General features: G+C 49.5%; 1 protein-coding gene across 4 annotated transcripts in view; it reads right to left on the bottom strand.

Annotated features, from left to right (window-relative positions):
* The window catches only part of JADE1 (jade family PHD finger 1), a 51101-nt gene extending 36294 nt beyond the window's left edge, over positions 1-14807 (bottom strand). Inside the window, exon 1 of one of the 4 annotated variants that reach the window (XM_090288262.1) lies at positions 14685-14807. The gene's annotated coding sequence lies outside the window, so the exon portion shown is untranslated. Of the gene's footprint in view, positions 1-12402; positions 12459-13224; positions 13306-14276; positions 14399-14684 lie in introns of those variants that run through there. The other 3 variants (XM_090288263.1, XM_090288264.1, XM_090288260.1) reach the window with 3 other exon arrangements.
* Positions 14808-24032: the final 9225 nt, after the last annotated feature.

The raw sequence follows: 24032 nt of genomic DNA, 5'->3' as shown, positions 1-24032 counted from the left end.
TGCGCACACCCACCGCGCACAGCAACTCCCCTCCGGCCTTCCAGAGGGGGTGACCCTGCTCCCGTGTGGACCCAACAGGAGCAGGTGCAAGGGCACACGGGAGCAAGAGGAGCCCTCGTTCCTCAGTCCAGGGCTGCAGCCCCCAGAGCCTAGGCTACAGCGAGTTACAGAAACCACCACAAAGTGCTACCCGAAGAGGAGTTCCTGTGAAACAGCACAGGAGCCAGCGGTTCCCACCCCCTGCGCCACGGGAGCCGTGCGGGGAGGGCGAGAGGCTGAGCAAGTCCCTCCCACGCTCCCACCTCCAAACAGGAAAACAAACGCGTGACTCGTCCTCGTGGATTCGCACAACTTACGTTTACCTTCAGGGAAGAGCCCGGGAAATGGGGAGTCCTTCTGCCTCAAGCTGCCCTCCTCTTGGCTCTCCAACCCAATCCCGGAGAAACGTTTACTTAGCTCTCACTCACTAAGACACGCAAGCGCTGGCCAACATGGAGTGATGATAAGGAGCGGAAGTCATGTTTTCCTTCTGATGAACTTCATCTGCAACCCCCCGGATGATCCGAGGGACGGCGTCGAGGACACGGTACAGCGCGTCTCCGGGGGAGCCAGCACAGCTGTGCGCTCGGCCAGGTCGCCCCTCTGTGGCTCTAATGGACCTGGCACCAGGCTGCTGTATCTCACCTGGGGCTACTACTTATCAGGAAATCAAAGTGCACGTTACCGCCTTTAGGCAGCACAACACGGAGGGTGGCTGCTGCGAACACCTGTGCAGCAAACAGCCGAGCGAGAAAGCAGAGGGCCCTCCGCACCCTCTGGCTGGCTCTCGCGCAAGCGTGATCAGCAACTAAAAGGGCTCCTCTACCCACCCCAGAGGTCGCAGCAAGAAGACTGGTCCCGCAAACACGTGGGCACTTAACCCACGAGGAGGTGCTGGAGGGACGTGACCCTCCCTGGCCTTGTGGGGCTTCTGGTCTGGTCAGGGCTGCAGGCACGTCCACAGGAACTCGGCGTGGTCAGCGCCGGACAGCGGTCCGCCCAGGCTCTGCGGGAAGGATGCCGAGCAGAGCCCGGAAGCGCAGAGGCAAGGTCGCCAGAAGAGGAAGCACACCACTTCGGGCAAAGCGCTATGATACTTAACCGCCTAGCTTGTCACTCTGAGCAGCCTCTGCACACAGAGCCCCACCGTCTGCTCCTTTCTTCACCAAGGCACAACTGTCAAGGCTGTCTGTTCACGTGACCCCTTGAGTCCCTCCTGCCCCAAAGGCTTATCACCCACCACCCGCACCTACGCTGCTTAAAGCACTGACTTCCCTTCCCCGCGTCTACAATTTCTTACCCTTTCCGATCACTCCAACGTGGAGGCGACTTCATGGAGCTGTTCCCTAAGCCAGTCTCTCTCTGTGTCACACAATGCACACGGGTGCAGCCAGGACACCCGGCCCTTCAGCTCTGCCCAAGCACCTCTCCCAAGCAGGCCCGCCTACCTGGGCTGGGTCAGGCCTCTGCCCTCTCCTCTCACCTGCCCGGGTTAGGCAGGGAGGCGCCCAGACAGCGGGCAGGGGCCGCGGGCAGGTGTGGCACCACCGCCTCAGGAAGCAGGCTTGTCCCCACAAGTCCGCGTTTCTGTAGTCTGCCCATCACGTCGCTTCCTTCTCCTCTGCAGCACAGCTCAAGTCTAGTGGGTCAGCTGGTGCATCGATCCAGTTAAACTTGTACGGAGGCGGATGCCAGAGATGCAGGGAACAGACCTGATGGTCCACAGGGAGAACAGCCGGCACATCCCTAGGCCAGGAACTTCCCTGTGGCCACCACTATCAAGGCCACAGGATTACAGTTCACGGGTTACGGTGGGGCACGGGATGTGTACCTGAGACAGCGAGGTACCTGAAAACCTAGAGATTTAAATTTCCTTGGCCTGCAATTGGGGGGAAACCCGGCATTCACTCAGTTAGGCGCAGCCGTTAGCTGAAGGAACCCATCCCCAAGGTGGTTCAGGAATCTGGAAGCGAGCAAGGTCAGTGACCGGGTGTGGTCCCACAGAGGCATGAACGGTATGTGATTCTAACTCAGAAAAGAATGAGAAATGACCGCAGGGACCAGGAGCCCCGGGCTTTCACAAAAGAGTAAGATGATTAAGAATTTGAGGATGTTTATCCAATGCTATTCCTGGGAAAGAGGGACCCATTTGAGGAAAGCAAACTGTCCAGTTATGAAAATGACTCTCTGCGGTGGAACGGGGACCATTTATCAGGCCACAGAATCTGCAGCTGTAATAAGAGTTATACCCTAGTGATTTTAATTATCTTATGGCTCATACACAGCAAGGCTGGTTTCTTCCTCAAAATATCAATTTTATCCACTGTTTCCATTCTTTTTTATTTTCCAAGAAGGTACTCCATTAAAGACCTCCACATACTCCTCTACGCCTCTCCTAATGCAGCGCCATGTGCTAAAACACCCTTGGGACGGATGACTGAATTCCTGCACATGAACTGTGTCCAGGGCCCACCTGGCTTTACAGAATGTGAGGTTTCCACTTTAATATCTAATCGACCTTTAACTGGAGTAACTTCTATTACATTGTTTTTAAATTTATTGGTGTCCTTCCATTGTTTGTGAAAGTTAATCTAATACTTAAATTTATTGAGTTGGCCAAAAAGTCCGTTTAGTTTTTTCCATAAAAGACACATTTTTTTCATTTCCACCAATACCTTTATTGATCTGGATATCCTGAGTATATTGACTGTCTCCCACTATTGGCTTCTAGTGGGTAGAGGCCAGAGGTGCTGCTAAACATCTTCTAATGCATAAGACAGCCCCACAGCAAAGAATTATCTGGCCAAAATGTCAATAGTACAGAAACTTTGCAAACCACTTGCCATGTTCCCTCAGTCACAGCACCTTCTCCATATACTACATAAATCTTTTTTTGCGTTTCAGCTGCATTTTTACCTTTCTTGAAATAATAAAGCACAATACGCCACAAATGTTATGTATCTTTTTCCATCTTCAATATTAAAATGACTGCACAAAAATTCACCAACTTTGATAAGCTTTTTTTAAATGCACGCTGATATGACAGCTGTCACAATACAATCTAACAAAATTGTTTCGAATGAAGTTAAAGATAACTATGCACTACTAGAGCCATCCTATGGAAAAAACAAAGCCAACTTCTTGGCCAACCCAATAGTTTATTAAAAAATGTTAAAGAACGTATTTTCGGGCATGGAGGGATTTCCCTTATATAAAAAATATTTTGGGATGAACTACTCCTGTTTGCTAAATTCACACAATTTGAATATTATTTTTAAACACTATGGTAATTTGACTCCTAAGTTATTGATCATAGACTACCCACCCTAATGAAAAGATTTACATTCTCTTAATAAAGTCACCTTCTTGTCCCCTGCAGCTTATAAAGTACCCAATGTTGCAAAGTCCCCAAATAGGATGACCCCTACACTTCACAGCAGTAATTTCCTGGCCCTCAGTGAATGTGAAGGAAATCCAGCTGGTTTCTTACCTCAGGCCTTTTATTTTATTATTTTTTTTAATTTTAGAGTGAGGAAGGAAGAAAGAGAAACACACACACACACACGGATTTGTTGTTCCACTTATCTGTGCATTCGTTGGTTGGTTCTTTATGTTCCCTGACCAGGGATCAAACCAGCAACCTTCACGTACCTGGTCGATGATCTCACCAATTGAGTTACCTGGCCAGGACCTTACCTCAGTTTTTAAAACAAACATTAATTGCCTAGATAGGAAGTTTTCACATGGGCAACATTAATTCATATGCTCCTGGAGAGTCTAAAAATACTAACATGACTACAACTCAGACCCAGAGTTCTCACTTCAAGCAAAGGGTTATATCTGGTCAGAGTCATAGATTTAACTGACAAACAGCTTAGATCATAAGATTTCAAGGTTTAACCTTGTCTAAAACATTTCAACCCCCACTCCCCAAAAAAAGGAATTTTAAAAATCATGTCCTTGGTCTTGGCTGGTGTGGCTCAGAGGACTGAGTGCTGGTCTGCGAACCCAAGGGTCACCAGTTCAGTTCCCAGTCAGGGCGCAGGCCTGGGTCACGAGCCAGGTCCCCAGTTGGGGGCGTGTGAGAGGCAACCACACAGTGATGTTTCTCTCCCTCTCCTTCTCCCTCCCTCCCCTTCTCTCTAAAAATAAATAAATAAAATCTAAAAAAAAAAACATGTCCTTTATGTCGTCATACATCAAGATTTCTTTAAAGAAAACGCTGCCCAAGCTATATTGTAACCCTTTGCAAAGGTATCACACTTGAAAATATTCAGCTGAAAAGTTTATATACTAGCAATAAATAACCACCTCTTTGAAAAAAGAAAGATTATAAGAAATGACCAGAAAATCATAACTACAATATTTACTCTTATCAGCATTACTAACAAAGTCTAAGTGTTATAACATACTAGTCCATTGTAAATTCTTTCTTTTTAAACAAGACCATTTTCTTTTTTTTTTTTTAAGATTATATTTATTTTTAGAGAGAAGGGGAGTGAGGAAGAGAGGGAGAGAAACATCATGTGGGAGAGATAACATGGTCACCTCTCACACGTGCCCACCCCGGGACCTGCCCACAACCCAGGCAGGTGCCCCGACGGGGAATCAAGGTGGCGACTCTTTGGTCCTCAGGCCAGCACCCAATCCTCTGAGCCACACCAGCCAGGGCTCACTGTAAATTCTTTATAAATTATTTTTAAATTCAGACTTTAAAAGTCAATAAAAGTCTTTTCCAAGATTTTAAGTAATTTATAAATTTGAGTGGTTTTAAATTTATCACAAGCGGCAACGGATTGCCCATTTATACATAATCCAATCCCTGTTTATGGGCCTGAAAACAATCCCTTACACACGGCCCAGGTCTCTCCAGCAGCCACAACATTCTGATCATTTGTATTTGGAATGTTACTTTTTTCACTTCCCTTCATGAGGAAGTTAAGTACATGACTTCACACCCAAACAATAAAGGCAGTCACCATGGCCTCTAATTCATCTGCTCAGAATGCCTTTCCGCTGGACTCATGCGCTCAGGTACAGAAAGACTCCTAAGACATATAAAGAAAAAAACACAGGCAAACTGCAGGGGAAAGGAACCTGAAATATAACATATAAAAGGAGGAGGGAAGAGAATGCAGATACCAATTGCTTGCATAATCATGAAAAATTACTGGAAGATCGTAAAGGCTAATAGCACCTAATCTCCGAGCAATATGACCAAAACGTTCCAGATAGAATGGGTTGGGAACTTCTACTTCTCTTTAAGACCTTCATAAAATTTTCATTTTTTGCCATGATCCTGGACTACACTTATAAATAGTCAAGATTTAAAATCCGAAACCTTTTTCCCCTGCTCCTCACCATATAGAGGACCCTAGGGGTACAACTTCTGGCCTGGCACAAAGCACCAGCCATCAATAAAGGGGGGTATTCTGCCTCCTTCCTGAGATGGGTATCAAAGGCTTCTCTTGCTTCAAAAGAATGCCTGATGGAACAGTGCAGAAGGAAAAAACTGAAAAGGTAATAGGGTAATGCTGTCAAATGCTATTCTCTCCCATGCATTATTAGTTCAAAAGCAAAACTGTTCAAAACAGAAGAATAGCTAGTAGGAAGTCACTAAAAATGCATGCAATACAAACAGAAAAACGAACCCAGACAGGAAATCTAGGGTATAAACTATCTTTAAAGAATAAACCGTGAATTTCTTACCCATTTAGAGAGGTACTGTTTGGTGGTGACGGAAGGAGAGTTGACTTGGGGCGGTGAGCGCACGACACAATATGCAGAAGATGTATCATAAAACTGTACACCTAAAACCTATAATTTTATTAACCAATAACACCACAATAAATCCAATTTAAAAAATAGTAGTACTATGTCAGGGAAAAATAATAAAAAAGTTATGTTCCAGAAACGGCTACCAAACATGCTATTTCCTCCACCCATGTGAAGTCACGCTTTTCCACGATCACAGACCTGACTTCGGAATCCTCCTTAACACACACAGTACACTTCCCCTCGGTCAGCATTCATGGAAAACAGAAGTCCTATGCTTCTTTGCACACTTTTTGGACCACTTACCAGGAAAAAGGTAAGACCCATCTCTTCAGAATATATGAAAATAAAAGTCTTTTCCCTGAAATCAGAAGTCTGTGTGCCGTGCTGCGTTGGGGGAATCTCTGAATCAAGTTCTAATTTACATTACATGCACATGCAGCAAAAAGTTCACTGAAAAATAGCACTTAAAAAACCAAGTGTGAAAGGGAGATGGTTTCTGAATGAACCAAGTTAAGGGCAAGGATGGGAAAGGCGTCTCCAACCCTATTCCACCCTGGAAGCGTAAGACAATAAATAAATGCAAAGTGTCTACAGGGGAATTTTAAAAGATTTTAAAATGCGCAAACCAGATGTTTCCATACAGGATACACAAAGCCGCTTCTGCAGAAACCAGACGCAACCAGCTAATGACAATTGCACTGCGCACAGACTGAAATGCAGCTGTTTTGAGGAACTCTGTTCCTTGATTATAGCTGGTTGTCAGAAACTATCAGTTACCACTAACCATGTTAAGTAACCAAAAAACTTTAAGTACTTTAAAAAAAAAAAAAATTGAGGCTTCCGACGTATGTACTGGAAGACCTGGATGGCGCACTGTACAAAAACTGCACTCACACACCACCTGAGTGCCGTGGGCAAAGAAACACTTCATCACCGAGCGCAAGTCTTGCTGTTATGGCCACAAGATGGTCTCAACCCCAGCAGCAAGGTCTGGGAAACAGTCTCTGGGTTTAAAGCTGAAGAGTCTCACCCCCCCCCCCCCCCACGGACTGTATCTATAGGAAACCCTCCCCGAAGAAGCCCACAAAGTCCTAATCGCGGCACTGAAGATCATTTCAGAGATAAGTTTCCGAATTTTAAAGTCCAGTGTGCTGAACTCTGGAGAGGTGAAGCAGCAGTGAAGACGCACAGGTAGGGCCTGGTAAAGCCAGTCCCGGAACCAAAGACCAGTTTTCCCAAGGTGGGTGGGCTTCCCCCTCCAGGAAGCCTACTAGGATTTAGAAAGAAGTTAACCTAGAAGATCAAGGCCATGCCCTGATAACTAATGTAATCGGTGAACAACAGTCTGTTAACCCGGGAAGGGAAACGGGAACCGGCAAGCGGACGTAAGACGGTTGCCAAGGCCCTGCTGCCCGCGGAGCCCACGGAAGGTGCGGCCGGAGGAGCGTGCGCCGCGCGTCCCTGAACACGGCCAGGGCTGGTCCCCGTGGCGCACACGCCCCGCTGCGGGAGGGCGGCCTCCGCGTGGAGGGAACCTGTGTATCACGCACAGCCCCGCACCCAGGGCTTCTCGGCCCGGCCCCCCGAGAGGCGCCACCACGCGGGTGTGCCGCCTTCCTCGCGTTACACACCCTTCTCCGCAAAGGGGGTCCTGGGGCCACAGCGTGGGGGGCCAGTCCGCAGGCCGACTCGCCAACTCCCTCGCTCCGTAGCAAACGAACGTCTGATGTCAACGTATTTCTGGTTCCTGCCGGAAGGGAGGCCGGAAGGGAGACGAGCCCCAGCAGAAACCAGCCCGGGCGCCACTGTAAAGCAGAGGCCCTGCCCCTGAGCTCAGAACGGCTTCCACGTACTGAGACGTTTGGGGTGGGGGCAGAGGGGCCGAAGTCCGTTTCATGACACAGAACTCCAGTCTCAATGTACAAATAAAGTTTTATTGGAACAGATCCATGTTCATCCCTTCACCTCTGGCCCCTGAGGGCCTCTGTACTTACCATGGCAACAGAGACCATTAGGCCCACAAAGTCCCAAAGACTGACATATACTCGCTGGCCCTTTACACGGAGTGTACTGATTCCTGTTCTAAAATTGGCAGGCTGGCAGTATGATGTTTACCAACCGGCACTGCACGGGAAACGGGACGCAGTGGCCAGGTCCCGGGCCACCGACGCAAACCTTAGTGCTTATTAAGAATGGGACATACCTTGCCCTTAGGAAGTCCTTAACTGGAACAGGCAGAAATTACAAGGGGCAGTGAGGGGCCGGGGGAAAGGCCATGCCTAGGAAACCTGGAGTTTTTCTCAGAGAAAACCTCTGAGGCTCCAACCTTTGGCCAGTGTACACTAAGTTATAAAAAACCTTCTAACAAGCCTCTTATCTGATTTTCAAGCCAATAACCAATAGGCAGAAAAATGAGTGTTCTAGACAGGCATTTTAAATATAATTCATGGTTAATGGTGATCTAAAAGGATCACACAGAAATCATTAAAAAAAAAAAAAAGAAAGTCACCAAAATTTAAACAACACTAAGCTGGAATCCAAAGAGGCACTTAAAAGAATCAAGTGAGTCACTGAAATGACAAGTAGATTTCAGTGCCACTCGCTTTGACAGGGGGAGAGTCCACAGGTTTTAATCTGACTGTTAAAAAGTTACAGGCCACCAGTCCTCAGCCCACACTTCGTAAGTGCGTCATTGTATTTCAACACTGAAATAGCTGATGTTCGTGAAAATGACCACGAGCAAGCAAGAAAAATTTTAGATCACGTTTAGTGCACTTTGCGCTGAACAAAAGCAAACCATGCAGCTCCAACTCCAGCCACTTGTTAACCTCCCGATTCCTGCTCCCTGCCCTGGAGGAGTCAGGAGTCAAGATAACAAAATTATTCTTCCGTTTGGACCCTCACCGCTGAAATCTTCACTTATAATAAGCATTTAAGAAGTTTCTTAGAAGCTGTTGAAGTTTCAAGTTAATAGGCTCTCCTGTGCAGATATTAAATGATCAATATCAATATATTGTTGCCAAATAGGGAGTGCTTTCAAAACAAGAGAACACTGGGCTTTAATTCCTTCAACAAGTAAGCCCCACAGAACCTCGGGTGCTAAAAACAAACTTATTCCAACTGTCCTCAATCTCCCTATTCTGTCTTGACTCCACCTGCAGATCCAAAACCAAACAGTAAATGCTGGCCCGGCTGTAGTGTAGCCCGAAGTGTGGTCCTTGAACGTCTATTAAGTGCACATCATGTACCGTTGGTCCAAGGTCAGTTGACAGAGGACGCAAAATGGAAACAGTCGGTCCCTGAGCCTGCGGCCTAGCTTTCCAGTCCAAGTTTGGCAACCTTATTTTCTGCTGCTTTCAAGTGAGGAAAGACATCCTTAGTCATCATTCAAGATCTAGACAAGGCCACAGCAACATGGCCAGAGTCAGGATCAGTGACCTCTTGGGTGAGATTTTCTCTCAGCTCCAAGTTATGAGACTCCAGCTAAACATACGAACACGATGCCCCCCCTTCACTGGGAGAAGGCCCTCCGGGGCCACTCTTCAATTTAGTAGAAATGCAGAGAAGCATCTGCCATCAGAGCCCAATAAGGAAAACAACCAAATCTACACCTTCCCAATCACAGACCAACAGTTTGTATTAAATACACCACATAAATGACAACAGACTTTCCATTAAGTCTCAGCTATCACATACTAAAACAATAAACATATTAGTTGTTCAAATTTTAAATACACGATGACCACATAAATTGCAGCAAATCTTGAAAAGAGAGAAAATAGTCTGAACACTAAAACTTTCAAACAAGCAAAAAAAAAAAAACTTGCTTGAATTGAAAATAACTTTCCCAACGAAAGTTTCTGATACAATGTAAGAAACAAACAACCCCAAGCAAAACCACCCTTTATTTTTAAAAATGTTAAGGTATTGTTGAATATGGTACCAATGTTCCAACTTACAGGCTCGGACAGGGAGTGGAGGAAAAAAGCTTAACACTGATATAACTCAGTGTTTGAACAATCAGGCCAAACTTTTTAATAGTGCGGATCCAAATAAAAAGCAAGGTGTGTTGGCTGAGATGCCACAGCTTCCTCCAGCGGACATCTATGTTATTAATCTTGCGGGAAAGCCGAGTCTGTGATGCCAATTCCGACAGACCACTGACCGTGCCAGCGTGACAGGTGCCCGTGATACTGAAGGAGGGAAGAGCGGCACCAACAGGGAGGAAGGAACAGAACTGTCCCTCCATCACCTCCTCCTCAGCTCAGGCAGGGCAAAGCCTAGAAGCACGGGGCACAATCAGTGTTTGATAACTTGATGTTGCTGTTCCAACCACCTCAGTAGTGAAACTCTTTTTCCAACAAGCCTGTGGATCAATGCATCTGGCAAATTTCTTTAGAGCAGTCCTTTTCAAACAGAATCTCCAAATCTTAAGACTTCCAAATTACAACTTGTTTTCCAACTTAAATTAAAAAATCCTATCATGATCAATGCTTCAAAGACTTGCGTTCTCTGCGGTAGAGGTTCTGTCAAAGAGTTACTACAGATTAAAATCTACTTATTAAATAACCAGATGCAATACAGGACCCTCAGCTAGACCATGTTATAGACAAAGGTGCTGTTATATTTGGGGGCCAACCAAGAAAATCTAGGTCCCAGTGACAGATGAGGAAAACTTACAAAGCTAGCTGACAGGGAGGGGAAAAAAATAAAATAAAAAACTCCGTACAAAACTGTATATACAGTATTATTTCATTTCGATTAAAACACGTACACATATGCATAGATAATTATCTGGAAAGTGACACATGATGATCTCTGGGTGGTAGGAATTATTAGATTTGCTTCTCTATATTTTCTCAGTTTCAACAATGTACACATCACACCACTTCTGCAATAATACTTTAGGCCACCAAGGGCTCCTTAAAGTCAAAAGTCAGTATTTATGAAGTGCCTACTAGAGGTGAGACACACAGAAATCTGCTTTTATTCTCACCAAGTCCGCCAAGTTTTTTTAGTTAATCCTCCTGAAGCCCCTGGGTTAAGCAACCGTCGTTTTTAAATATAACATTTCCTTAAATGTCAAAGAGTTTTTCTCTCTGTTCTGTCAGGCACACCAATAATTTTGCACTGTTTTCCCTTTACAGCTTCTCTTTCAGCTTTGATAACTAATATAAAACTAAAACACTCCTTTGTAGGCTCAAAACCTGTGCAGAAGAAGAACTAATATGGTGGCGGGAAGGGGATCCTTTTAAATGAACATCTAGCCAGCTTTTACAAAGTTAAAATCTCTGTGGCAACGCACCCAATTTTTCTTACTAGAAAGCAGTGTATGATGATCTTGAGACGGAATCAAGGTCAAGTTCTACTTCCATGTCAGGCAACACCCTTTATCTCTGGCTAGTATAAAGACGGAGTTACGGGCGAATCTAACATAGCTGAACACTGTATTTGTCCTCGACGTGGAGCTGAAAATGACATATAACACACACATTATTAAAAATTTAAGTAAGAAAACAAATCAGAAAGCTGTCTGATTTGAAGGCGACCTGACTTGAGACTGCAATATTTGGGGTACAAGGGCAAGAACAACTCTGGGCTGCAGTTACTGCATAGAAAGAGTTTCCCACAAGAATATTCCACATGTCTCCAACACGGGCTGCCCACTCTGCAGCGACAAACTATGGCACCCAAAATGTTAAATATGGTCACACCGAAAGCTTCCTTTCTTCACCAAAAGTGGTCAACTACAGATTAGCTGTGATTTGATCAAAATGCAACTTACTATCGTAATCTCTGACCATTGGTGGACCACCACCTAAATCAGCTTTCAGGGAAGTCATTGTCTCTGAATCTTAAAACTAGTTCATTAACTTTGAAAGATATTAGCCTTGAGCTACAAGTAACTAGAGAGCTACCCTTTCACAGCGCGTTTTCTAAAAAGGAAAAATAGATCATCTCATAAAAACCTTTGGGAAAGAAGCCCCCAAGCATCCCCATTAATGGAAACCTCGGGTTCTCTGCCACTTCCCTGAAAACATAGCTGTCTCAAGCCATTCAACTGCAGGCATCACTTTACAAAAAGAAATTCTCCATTCCCTCTCGGCCGGGCAGACGGAGGGCGGCAGACCCCCTCCCCGCCGAGGCGCGGGTCTGCGCAGGCCTCCCCGGGACTAGAAAGCCACGGCGGCTTTTAAACGGTCTCCGGGCGACGGCGCATTCCTAACGGGTTTCGAACGCACGTTTAAATCGCCCGCTTTTTTGTTCGCTCGCCGCCTTCCCGGGGCCCCGGGACTGCGGCCGCCCCCGCGCGCCCGGGAGGGAAACTGGGAGAAGAGAGCTGGGCGGAGGGCCCTGGGGTGCGGGTGGGAGCCGGGGCGGGAGGGGGGACCGGCGGGGACGGCTGGGGGCGACGCGGGGCGGCAGTGCGGCCGCGCCCTGCACGCGGAGCTCACCGTGCTGCGCCCGCCCGCCCGCCAGGGTGCGCGCAGGGCCGCGGCGCCCCTCCTCCCGCCCGCCCTCGCCGTCCCCCTCCCGAGGCAACAGAAACAACAGCGCGGGAGGAGGGAAAGTAACTCCCGGCACCTTCGCCGGAATCAGCCCGGGCGCTGTGATGACACCTTCTCGTGGCGCAACCGAGCGCCGCTCGCTCCGCAGCGGCGTCCGTGCCACCGCCCCCCCATCCGAAAGCGCCCGCCCCCCCACCTTGCCACCGCCGCCGCGCCCGCCCCGCCGCCGCCAGCTGCACCAATCCGCTCGGCCCCAGTGGCAAATCAAACGCTCCCTCGCGTCCAGAAGCCACTTGCGCCGCTGGAAACGGCCGCGCCGGCCCCCACCCCCCCGCCGGGCTCCTCCCCGGCAGCACCTCCGGGCTGGGGCGGGCGCTCGCCGAGAATGCCTGCGAGGTGGGAGCGGCGGCGAGCGGCCCCGCGCGGGCTCGGCTCCCGCCCCCAGACAGTTCTGGAAACTGTGGATCACCTCTGTCACAGGAAGCCATCCGGCGGGGAAGGCGGCGCGGAACCAACAAACAAACGCCTGCGGCCGCCCGCCGGAATCGGCGCGGGGACAGCCACAGGCTTCGGGCCGTTCCCTGGGCGGGGGCGCGGCGGTCGCCCCCGCGGCGCGGGCTTTGTGCCGGGCGTGCCCGCCCCTGGAGCCCCTCAGCCCGGTCCCCACAGGGCTGCCGGGACCGTTAGATGAGGCTCCGACCGCGGCCGAGAAAGCGGCGCCTCGGCCGCCGCCCGCCCCCATTTCCACGCGGAACCGCCTCTCCTCCAACGCCGGAGGCGGGCTCCAAAAGTTGGCCCCAGGGCCACCCAGCACCTGCCCACGTGCCGTGAAGGCTCTCTCCCGGGTCTCCCCCGTGCCCTTCCCCCCGCCGCCCGCGGCCGCCAGGTCACCTATTACCGGTGGGAGGGGAGAGACTGCTATTTAAACGCCCGCGGAAGTTGAGGCACCCCCTCTGGCGGGTGCCGTGCACCTGCCTCCCGCCGCCGCGCTCCGCCACTTTGAGCAGCAGCCGCGTCCCCGGCCCCGCCTCCTGCCCGCAGGCGGGCGGGGGGAGCGGGGAGGAGGTGGAAGGGATCGAATTTCTCCAGCAAATGGGACCGTTCCGACAGGATTCGGTTCCCCGGTCAACATTCCACATTCCATCTCTCCCGCATTTGCAAGCCAGCGCCAACAACCCGGAAAGCCTGCTGGCTGCGGAACAACAGCCCCCAACTCGCACACACACTCCCTGGCACCGGACACGTGCACTGAAGGGCTGTGCAACTTGCAGTCCCGGGGTACACACTGCACGTTCATTTAAGGCTGCGAAGAGCGAGCGACCCCACCCCCACAATTTGCAGATGGTGCCAAAGGTTGCAATTTGCAGTCCGTTTTAAGTTCATGGTTAATCCGTACTTTGCTCTACCAATGCAACTCCTGCCTCATTTCACCGACGGAGGTTTTTACACTCTACTGGCGGTCTCGCTGTCAGTAAGAGGTCTGGTCGCTGGAGACCCAATTTGGGAGAATCTAATTGCCAAGATGTCCCTCCAACCCCTGCTCACACTGCCCTTGAATTGATGCAATGAATATTTTGGACGGGTGGTGACGCGGTGACAAGAGCCGGGGCTGCGGCCGCCCTACACAATGTTACCTATACACACACACACACACCTATATTTAGACAAATAGAGTCGTCCCCCTCCCTCTACGGTCACACACACTCGGGATCCATATATGTATGCGAACCTGTGTTCTGCCATTGCCATCTGTCTACCAAGTTGCTACTATGCTCTCCACTTGCATGCAGCCTAATGCACTTCGGGCCGCCGAAACTCGGCTTCCGCTCCTGAACGCGTTTAATTGATGCTTCACCTGAAAACCGCATGTTTTTTTAGCAAATCCTAACGAAGAGAAAGCTCTAAGTCTTCGGCCCCCCAAAATTGAAAAATAATCATAATAAAACTTACTGATCCAACATAAATCAATTCTCAGGCTCCAAAAATCATCCTCTCCACCTCCTCCTCCTCGGGCCCCCGCCCCGGCAATGCCCAAGTTACTGGTGGGATAGTAAGGCTGCGCTCGGCGGCTGCCGGCCCTCCCTCCTCGCTACATATCGAGAACCCAATCTTTTGGCGCCATATTAATGACGTACTATATTATTTCCACTAGGCAGCGACCTTCGGCATTAAATTACTCCCGAGAACTCCCGAGCAAAGCAACAAAACCATCAAATATGGCTGAGCCTCTCGGCTCGTCCTGCAGCCGCCGCCGCCACCGCCGCCGCCGCGGGATCGGGACGCGCACACTGACCCACGCGCGGACACGCGCGGACACACGCACGGCGCGCCCCCCGCCCCCCCGCGGCCCGCGCGTACCTGCTGCGGAGGGGTTCGGCCGAGGCGCTGGGCTCCGCGCCGCATGAGTCCGGGCCGCGGCTGGCGGGCAGGCCGGGAGCCGGGCGGGCCCCTGCGTCCGCCGGCGCGCACACACCCGGCACTCGCGCAGGGAGGCACTCTCGGACGGGCGTTTGGCTTGTTATGGAGGAAGGACTGTGTGAATCAAACTCATTTCTGGGTCACTGCTGCCACAGGGGGGAGCACTTTAATCCCTTGCCAAAACGAGAGGGTGGGGACAGGAGGGCGGAGGGATCGCGCCGGGAGCCCACGGCGCGGGGGGCTCCGTCCCTCGTTAACTCTTCGCGGCCCTCGCCGGGGCCAGCTCGGCCTGCGTGCGCGGGGGTGGGCCGTGCACGTCTTTGAGAATCTCTTCCTTCATCTCCCCTGAGAGCCTCCAGTCTGAGGTGTCTCCTGGCGGGGCGGTGGGCTTTTACGTTATCCCCTGCGCACTGTCCCAGTTCCAACTCTTGTCTGACGTCACTGCCCCCAAACATGGATGCTTTCAAATTAGTTTAAAATTGTGTAAATAAAAGCGTGGCTATTAGGGCGTATACTTTGGGTGAAAGGATTTATTTTTAGCCTGAATGTCAAAATAAATAGCTCTTCTGTAGTAGCAGGTTTAGGGAGCTGCGAATTAGAAGAACATGTTAAAAATGGAGAATCCAATCTTGGAGCGGGAACACATCTTTACCTAAATCAGTATCAAACCGATAACTGCAAATGAGCATTAATTCATTCGAAGACAGTGATTATTTATAAAATGACAACACCTTTCTGTTAGGCAGTATCACACAGCTGGACGTTGCCTTCCAAATGTAAGAACTGAGCCTAATGCTAAAACTGGAGTTGCAGACTAATACCACAAAATTAGTCGTCAGAGATTCATGGGGAGTGGGGGGTGGGTATTATGTGTACAAATGAGCACTTACTGATTTTCCACAGAATACGAACTTGCTTTTTCATGAGAAGGCTAACATATTTCTTTCAAGGACCCCACCGAGGAAATAAGGGTGTATATTATACTTAGCTTGAAAAAGAAACACCTCAGTGCAGATTAAAACTCCCATTCAGTAAATAGGAGCAGTGATCACTAATGACAACATTCGGTATCTATGGAACCCAAAGGCATTGGATGAATTCTGAATATGTCAGGTCTGACTTCACAGCCACACACACCAACCCACCCACCCACATTCAGAACATAAGACCTGATAGACATGGCAAAACGAAAGTAATGGGACCTTTCCACCATTTTTCAGAAAACAACATAAGCCAAAGGAAATCTTAAGTAGACAAGGACTGCGTGCTCCTTTAGTCCTGTTCAGACAGATCACAGATGTAAAGCACTCTGCTCCCATTATTACTATTGTTAGTATTGCATTGCAGTTATTGTTATTTTCATTGGTTCACCTTACACATACTCTACCATACAAGTAAATGACACAGATTCATGGCCAGACAGACCCTGCATTGGACCTGGCTCTACCCATTATCAGCGTTTCTGTGGGGTAAATTACAGAGCTCCGAATCTCAATCTCTTCATGAGTAATGAAATGAGGTCAACAGTCCCTGCCTAAAGGGTGATTAGAAGGAATGAGATAACCCCAGCAGGAGGAGGTTATCAATTTCCTCGGCCATCCCTCCTCTATTCTTTCCTTGGTCTTCTCTCCATGGAAAATTGCAACTTCTAAATTCCAGCCAGACTTCACTCATTCCCCCTAGAAAAAATTAAGTCACACTTGCCACTTGCTATTGTACTTGTTTTTTTCTACCCCCACTCCTAATACATCAGGCAACAAAATCAAAGTTGTGAATAAATAAATGAGAATAATAAAGAGGCGCAATGGCAAACAGATGCCCCGTGCAGATACACCAGTCAAGACTGACGGTCCCAGGAACATCCTTTCAATTGTGCCAATTCTTCAGAAGTGATGGCGGGGGCAGTGGCATGGGCTCGCTGTAAATAGCCCTGGACCAGAAGTCAGGAGACGCCAATCAACTCACACTAAGACCCTGGACAAATCTCTTTGGGCCTTCGCTTCCCCACTGAAATGATACACAAGAGAAAATCTAACTTCTAACTTCTGAATGCTCTTACCTAATGTAGAAAGTAATTATTTGAAGAAATGGAGGACAACTTGATCGAGAAGGAACACGTAAAAAAACAAACAAACAAAAAAAAAACTGTCATTAATGATTAGCTGTTGATATTTGTTAAAGGACAGGCATCTTTTGCCATTGGGCCACCAAGGAAACTTTATACAACCTATCTCTAAAATGGGAAAGGCAGAGACATGGTTTGCCTTTTGGCAGCACAGATAATATATTCCAGAGTAAGAAGTACTGAGCAGACAATAAGGAAACAGAGTATCTGGTTCCACTCTGTTGCTTACTGTCTGTCTCCTACCAAACAACCGAGGATCGCCATTTCCTGGTCTCTCCGCTGGCTCTGCTGATTCACACTTTATCATCAGAGATGAAAGGATACTCGAGAAAATGGCTACGAAGGAGTCATTGTAGTTGAAATATTAAGCTTCCAGTCTTTTCTGATCTGGCCAGTGTTCTCGGTGATAATTCCAATTCTGTATACCCCTTCCATTTTGCTGTGATCATACAGTTTAATTACTTTCTTCCATAACAATGGATTTTTTATGGAATAAAAACTTGGATATTCATATTTCTGGGTGTGAAACCATACATAGTTATACCTATAAATGTTTAGCTGGTCATTTCCTTTGTGTCTACTCTGCAGGTAAAGAATTATAAAGCCTTGACAAGAAATTCAGAATTGGTTATATCTGAAGTGAAGTGAATTCATATGCTAAAGTACTATCTACCTCATTCCTTTAGAGAAATGAGCAAGAAATTCTTACTGACAAATACCATTGCCAGTTGGTATACATCATGTCGCACAGAGAGAATTTTTCCTTTGTACAAGTGTTCTCCTGGGTAAAATGGGTTGTGTTCTAAAAGTTTACTTGTACCTGGATTGGAACTTTGAATTTGTGCCCCAAATAAACCTTGTTATGAAGAGGGCTTAGGTTGTCAAGTAATTAAAAATAAAAAGCAGTAATTTTAATAACTAAGTGACAGAAAAGAATAACTCACTTTTTGGAATGACGTTATTTGGGTGGGAGGGGACCTACTTCAAGGAGGGGTACGTGGGCGTACTCTCAATAAGAAGAGTAACGTGGAGAACCAGGTCCAGCCCATGCCTGCATCCCATGAGAAGAAACAGAAAGTCCCAGGTAAGAGATTAGGACCAGACCTCCCTGTCTGACCAGTCGGTGAGGTCATGGGTCCTGAACAGCCAGGTGGGTGGTTCCAACATTCAGTCGGAAGGAGTGATTGGCAGGCCAGTAACCAAGGCGCTTTCCCGTTGATGACATTAGGTCAGTACCAACTAAATTTTTTCCTACTTGAGGTTCTTCTTTCTTTTTTGTCCCCCTTCTTTGTCTCCTTTTCATTTGGGCTGTTTTAATTTTGTTGGCTTTCATACTTTTAGCCCAAGTGAAGGGAGCAAAGAGAAACAGGTCTGACACGGGGCAGGAGAGGAGATCGTTCACTCCGACCAGATGGGTGTGTCGCCGCATCTGCCATTCAAGGTTCAAAACAGGAAAAGATTTTCTCTGACCCTGAAGAGCAAACATGATAATGGAGAGAGTTTTGAAAATGTAGAACGGCGAAGGAAGGTCATAAAGCTCGCCTGGTACAAATCTTGCCATATATGTTTAGTCTTCTTTGTAGGCATTTTTAATAAAGTCACAATGATGTCCCACATTCCATCTTACAACCTTTCTTTTCACTTATGACTTCCACTGTTTTCATTTCGGTCGTGTACTTTTTTGAAGAAAAGAAAAAATTTTTTAACATTCAGGCCTCTGGCCGCCCGCCTGCACCCTGTCCCTTGCGGGCCACCTCGCACTCACACGCACGCACAGCTACTCCGGACCTGTCAGCGCTCGCAAGCTTCTGTCATCTTTAATATCCCATCGAAGTCTCTCATTTAATGACCTCGGAGACTTCCAAGGCTTATGCTTCTCCAGCGACCTTCCTATTTACCTGAACAATCTCTCCAATCTACCCCTTCCATCTTTTCTTAGGAGACACAGAGCGGTGGGGACTCCAATGTGATCTCCAGCAGCTGCGCCCGAGCACTTGTGGGAGAGGGATCGTCTCCCGCCCCGGCCCCGACCTGCTGAATCAGAAAGGGAGCCGCCACGCGGGTTTTAGCCAGCCCTGCAGGTAATTCGGATCCACACTCACGTCTGAGAACCCCTCCTGGAGACCCTGCGGAGGCACGGGGCCAGGCGCCAGACAAGGTGGCAAGGACACCTATTCCCTGCCCGCAGGCCAGTCAAAATATAAACAAGTGATGACCGTGAACCACAGGGTTTGGAGGAAGTGAACACACGGGCTCTCATGCTGTGTGTGTGCAGTGGGAGGGGGCGGGTCTAGAAGAATAAGTCAGAATAAGTGACCCTAACTGAACCCTGAAGGGCCATAGGTATCAGCCAGGTGAGCAAGGGAGCAGGGGAACCAAGTGCTGGTTGTGGGTTTTGGCTTCGTATTTTACAAAAATTCCGGCTTCTGTGTGGAGAACGGAGGGGCTGGGGTGAGACGCAGGTAGGGAGGCTCGGTGAGCGGCTTCTGCAGTGAGCCGGTGAGAGGTAGGGCCTTGGACTATGGTCACCGAGTGTGGATGGAGACAGCGGGCACACCAGCCTGCGACGGTGGCGGGGCTGACTCAGCCCCAGCCCTTCAGGTGTCTCAACGCCTGCTCCGGGAATGGGTGGGGGCCCCCCACCCTCGGCCCATCAGGGGTGTCTCTGGGACACCTCAGGACGGCTCCCCCTAAGTAGAGGCCATCATATGGGGACAGCAGCATCTAGGGGACCAAACGAAGGTCCTGCTGGGCAGTAACAAGACAACAGTGTCTTTTGGACCCCATCTTGCTTGAGCCTGCCCAGTTCCTCTGTCAGTCAGCAACTTGTGCTTAGTCCTGCAAGTAGAAATGCTAATCATTAAAGGAATCTAACCTGGAGCTCAGGAATGACTGAGACAACCTTCCTGCTGGAAACTACCTCCCCAAGGAGGCAAGAAAGGTTTGTAAAAAATAATGATTGTTTATCAAGAGATGTACAGGAACCTCTGACTGGGACCATGGAAACTGGTTTGTTGACCAATAGCAAAGGAGTTTCCCCATCCCCCGTGGACCTCGGCTGAGGTCCAGATGTCTGTGGTCACCGGTCACCTCCTGACCTCAGACCCCTCCCATCCCTGCTTCTCCTAACGGACAGAAGCCTGGATTCTGTGCTTTCTCAGCATGGTTCTTTGGGACGCTGGCTAGCCCGCCGTCTTCCTGGCACTCTGGCTGTCTGGATAAAGTTGCCTTCTTTGCCCCAGCTCCTTGCAACTTGACTTATTGCATGGTGAGCACTTTGAGCTTTCATGCCAAGCCCTGAGGACACCTGCAGAGCAGAGGCTCAGGCCCCAGGGCCCAGGAGCCGGTCAGGGAGGACTTGGAACCGCAGGGTCCTACTCAACCAGGTCTCCCAGGCCTGGATCCGTCCTGGAGCCCTCCTCCTTCCTTCCTCTCCCCCCCCACCCCCCCCTTATCCCTCCACAGGAAAGCTCCATTTTCCTCTTCTCCTCCACAAAACACCTTAATAGCCCATTATAACCTGAGCCCACATCATTAGCAAATGAAAACCTGACTTACACTCTGTGCTTGGGAGGGCTGGGTGCTGGGGGTGGGGTGGGGTGGGGGCGGGGTGGGGACAAGATGGAGGTCCCCCCACCCCCACCCCCGCCATGGTTTAGTTCCAGCGCAAATGAACGAAAGAAAAGGAGGGGAAAGCAAGCAGTCTCTGTGCTAGAATTGCTTGATAGTTCATTTTTCCCTGTCCTGAGGCACATTTTGTGGCCAAGACTCCACGGCCTGGGTGTCAGAGGTGAGGAAGAAGGTGGGCTGAAAGGTGGCTCCAGGCCTCTGGCTTAGAGGACCCAGTGGGTTCCTGAGTGGATTCCTTCGCTGACTCAATAGGCATTCATCGGGCTCTGAGCAAGGGAAGCCCAGGCCACCCCCCTCCCTCCGCAGCAGAGGAGCAGAAATGATGAAGTGGAGACGTTGGTGAGTTCGGCTGAGGAGACGCCCAGCTGAAGATGCCCAGAAGGCAGATGGGAAAGCCTGGGTTACAGCTCCGAGGTGAACTGAGGCCTGGGAGTGGCTGAGATCAAGGGAAGTGTCTACAAAGTAGGAAACAGCCTCGGCTGGGAACCAAGGGTCTGTATTTAAAGGATGGGCAGAGAAAGCTGCCAAACTTCAATGGTTTCATTGAGGACAGTCCAGAATCATCGAAACAGTTTAGCTTTCTTCATGCCCAAATCAGGACTTCTGAGCACCGCCGCAGGAAATCACAGCCTTACTGGCTCCACGCGGTCTTCATCCTCCGCCACCTTGGGGTGCCCTGACTGTCACCACTGGCACCAGTCAGCTCGGCCTCCCATTCAGCTCAGGGTCTTTCTCCGAGTTCCCCTGTGGCCCTCAGTCTGCCCTCCCAGCAGAGCGCCTAGCCCCCGCGTCCCAGGAATGACAGGCCCTTGCACAGGAGCAGCTTTGACCTCCCGCCACCAAACCTGGGACCCTCCTCCCCGCGGGCTCCCCTGACCCCTTCCCTCCTGTCGCCATGGCTGAGAGGTGACCTTCCGCCCGGGCTCAGACTCCCCTGAGCCTGCCCCACATTCGCGGGTCTCTCACTCAGAATTAGCCCTTCTTTCAGGTGGTTGCCTTCTGCTTCTCGGGCTCCTGAGTCCTTCCCAAACCCGTTGAAGTGCGCTTAGGGCTCCCACCGAAAAGAAAAGGGACGCTCTCACCCTCTCCGCCTCTCCCTTCCTCTTTGAGGCCCCACTTGAAACCTGCCCGAAGCTCCCAGTCGTCCCAGAGGAGCTGCTCTGGCCACCCTCACGGCTGAGGTTCTCAGTGCTGGATCCGGTGGCGTTCTGCCACTCTTGGCGTCCTTCACCACCCACCGGCGGGTGACTGCGGCGGTCCACGCAGCCCTGCTCCCGCCTGGCCCCAGGGCCCCCACAGCCTCTGCCTCCCCTCCTTCCACTCTGGCCTGGGTGCCCTCTCTCGCAGGTTGGTCTTTCTCTTCCGATAAAGCAAGGCCTCAAACAAACTGCTTCTGAGCACCTGAGGGGAAGCTTTTGGGGGAAAAAAATCAACTGAAGGAGTCATTTTGGTTGAGGCACTTTATCAGAAAAAAAAAAGAATGGTTCACCAACCACGCTTAGAATGGAATTTAAAAAACAAACATCTGGTTAAAGATGATTAGGCTAGTCAGTCTGCTGGACAGGTAACCCCAGCTTCCCAGAAGGAGCTCTCAGCCTTAGAAGGCCTGTCAGGAAACCGTCCCCACACTTTATCAGGCATGCTAATTGCTTCCCAGAAGGAGGTGTGAATTACATCACACACAGAAACTGTCCCAGACCAGGTGGGAGCCCACTTTCTCACCTCCAGCCCCCAGCCCCTTACACGCGGGTCGTCCTCAGCCCGCTTCTCTTCTCCTTCCTCGTGCGTCTCTTGGTGACCACATCTACTCTCATTACGGGCCCCGACACCTGTCCGTCTGCGCAGCCAGGGTCACACCTGACCTGCAGGCTTCCCTAATGCCCACTGGGCTGCCCACAGGCTGCTCAGACTCAGTGTCCCACACGGGGCTCAGTCTCCCTCCCACTTGGTGCCCACAGGTCACCTGTCCCACATCTCAGTGAGCGGTGGCACCAGACACAATTGCCAGTCCAGCAACCAAAACACTGTCCTGGACACGTGCTTTTCCTCGACACCTTCTCTGACGCTGCCACCAGCCTGACCCCATCGGTCACCAGGTCATTCCTTCATCAGTCTCATCCCCCAAGCCCCACAGCCGCCACCATGGTCACAGCCACCCAGCTACGGCCTCGCTGGTCTGCTTGCCCCCGTCCTGTGTCCCTCGAGCTCATTCCCCACTCAGCAGCCACTCTCACCTCTAGAGCAAACATATGATCATGCCATTCACACGTAAAGCCTGTAATTGCTCTTTTTTGCCTGTTCACTCTGAGGGATAGAGTGTCACCAGCCTAACCCATGGGGACCTTCACGCTCCCTGTCCTACTTTTTCTAGCTCTGCTTCCAAACCGCCCCCAACACAGGGCTTTTCACATTTTCTCATGGGTGTATCCCTTCCGAACCTTTGAAAGGGCATCACCCTCAGCCTAGACCGCTCTTCGCCATCGGCACCCCTGTTCTGGCTCTCACGCACTTCGGTTCTACCAGACAGCCTTATCCGACCCCTCACCGCACCCTCCTCTGAGCAGTACGGGCACCCACCTGTCACTGCTCCCCTGCCTCCTGAGTGTTTGTACCCCTCACCTGAACTTGTGATAAGGACTGTCACCTGTGCTCGCCACCGCGTTGCTGGTACTGGACCTAACACTGGCACCCAGATAATACATGTTTGAATGCGATGGATGAATGACCATTATAGTCATGTAATTAAATAGTCTCCAAAACACTACTTAAAACATAGGTTATAACTTTCATTTTTCTTTTCTACGTTAAAAGTAATACCTGTTATGTTCTAGAGAAGCCAAAATCAAAATTAAAGTCACCCAAAAAACTATTACTCAGAGACAATCACCACTAAAATTTGGGTGCACATTTTTTTCTGTTTTTTATATACTTATGTGTGTCTCGCTCTATACATACTTATTTTTTAATGGGCTCATACTTTGATTCTATTTTGTGACAACTTTTAAATTTAATTTATCCACACAGTTGGGCTTTTAGGTTATTCCTGTGTTTTTCATTATGATAAAGAATTTTTTAGTGAATATCCTTATAGCTATATAATCTATGGTTAGGAATATAGAAATTTATTGACAGGATAATATTCCACCATATAAATGCACTTTGCATGATTCCTGATTTTTTATTGTCTACATTTTTGTTTTTCTAAATCCTACTTGTACAAGTGAGGCTGTGAGAAATGTCCCCGTATGCAGAATTTTATTCAAGTCTCTGACCATTCTTGGGATAGAATCTGAAAAAGGTAAAGCACTTGGTCAAGGGGTTTAAGGCTCTGGATCCCTTCTGCCAAGGTGAGCTTTACAAAACAGGCTGCAATTGAGGACTCCCCCCCGCCCCCCGCCCCGCCCAGCAGCATACTGGGGCCTTGTGGGGTCTTCGCCACCTGCCCCCGAGACTGCATGGAGGGCTAGGACATGCCTTCAGGAGCTGAGCAGTTGGGGGTACATGCCACACCTCTGAAACAATAAAGGCAGCGT

This window comes from Furipterus horrens, unplaced genomic scaffold, assembly GCF_987537825.1.
Source record: "Furipterus horrens unplaced genomic scaffold, mFurHor1.1.pri manual_scaffold_10, whole genome shotgun sequence".
Lineage (NCBI taxonomy): Eukaryota > Metazoa > Chordata > Mammalia > Chiroptera > Furipteridae > Furipterus > Furipterus horrens.
This window is presented reverse-complemented; position numbering and strand designations above follow the sequence as displayed.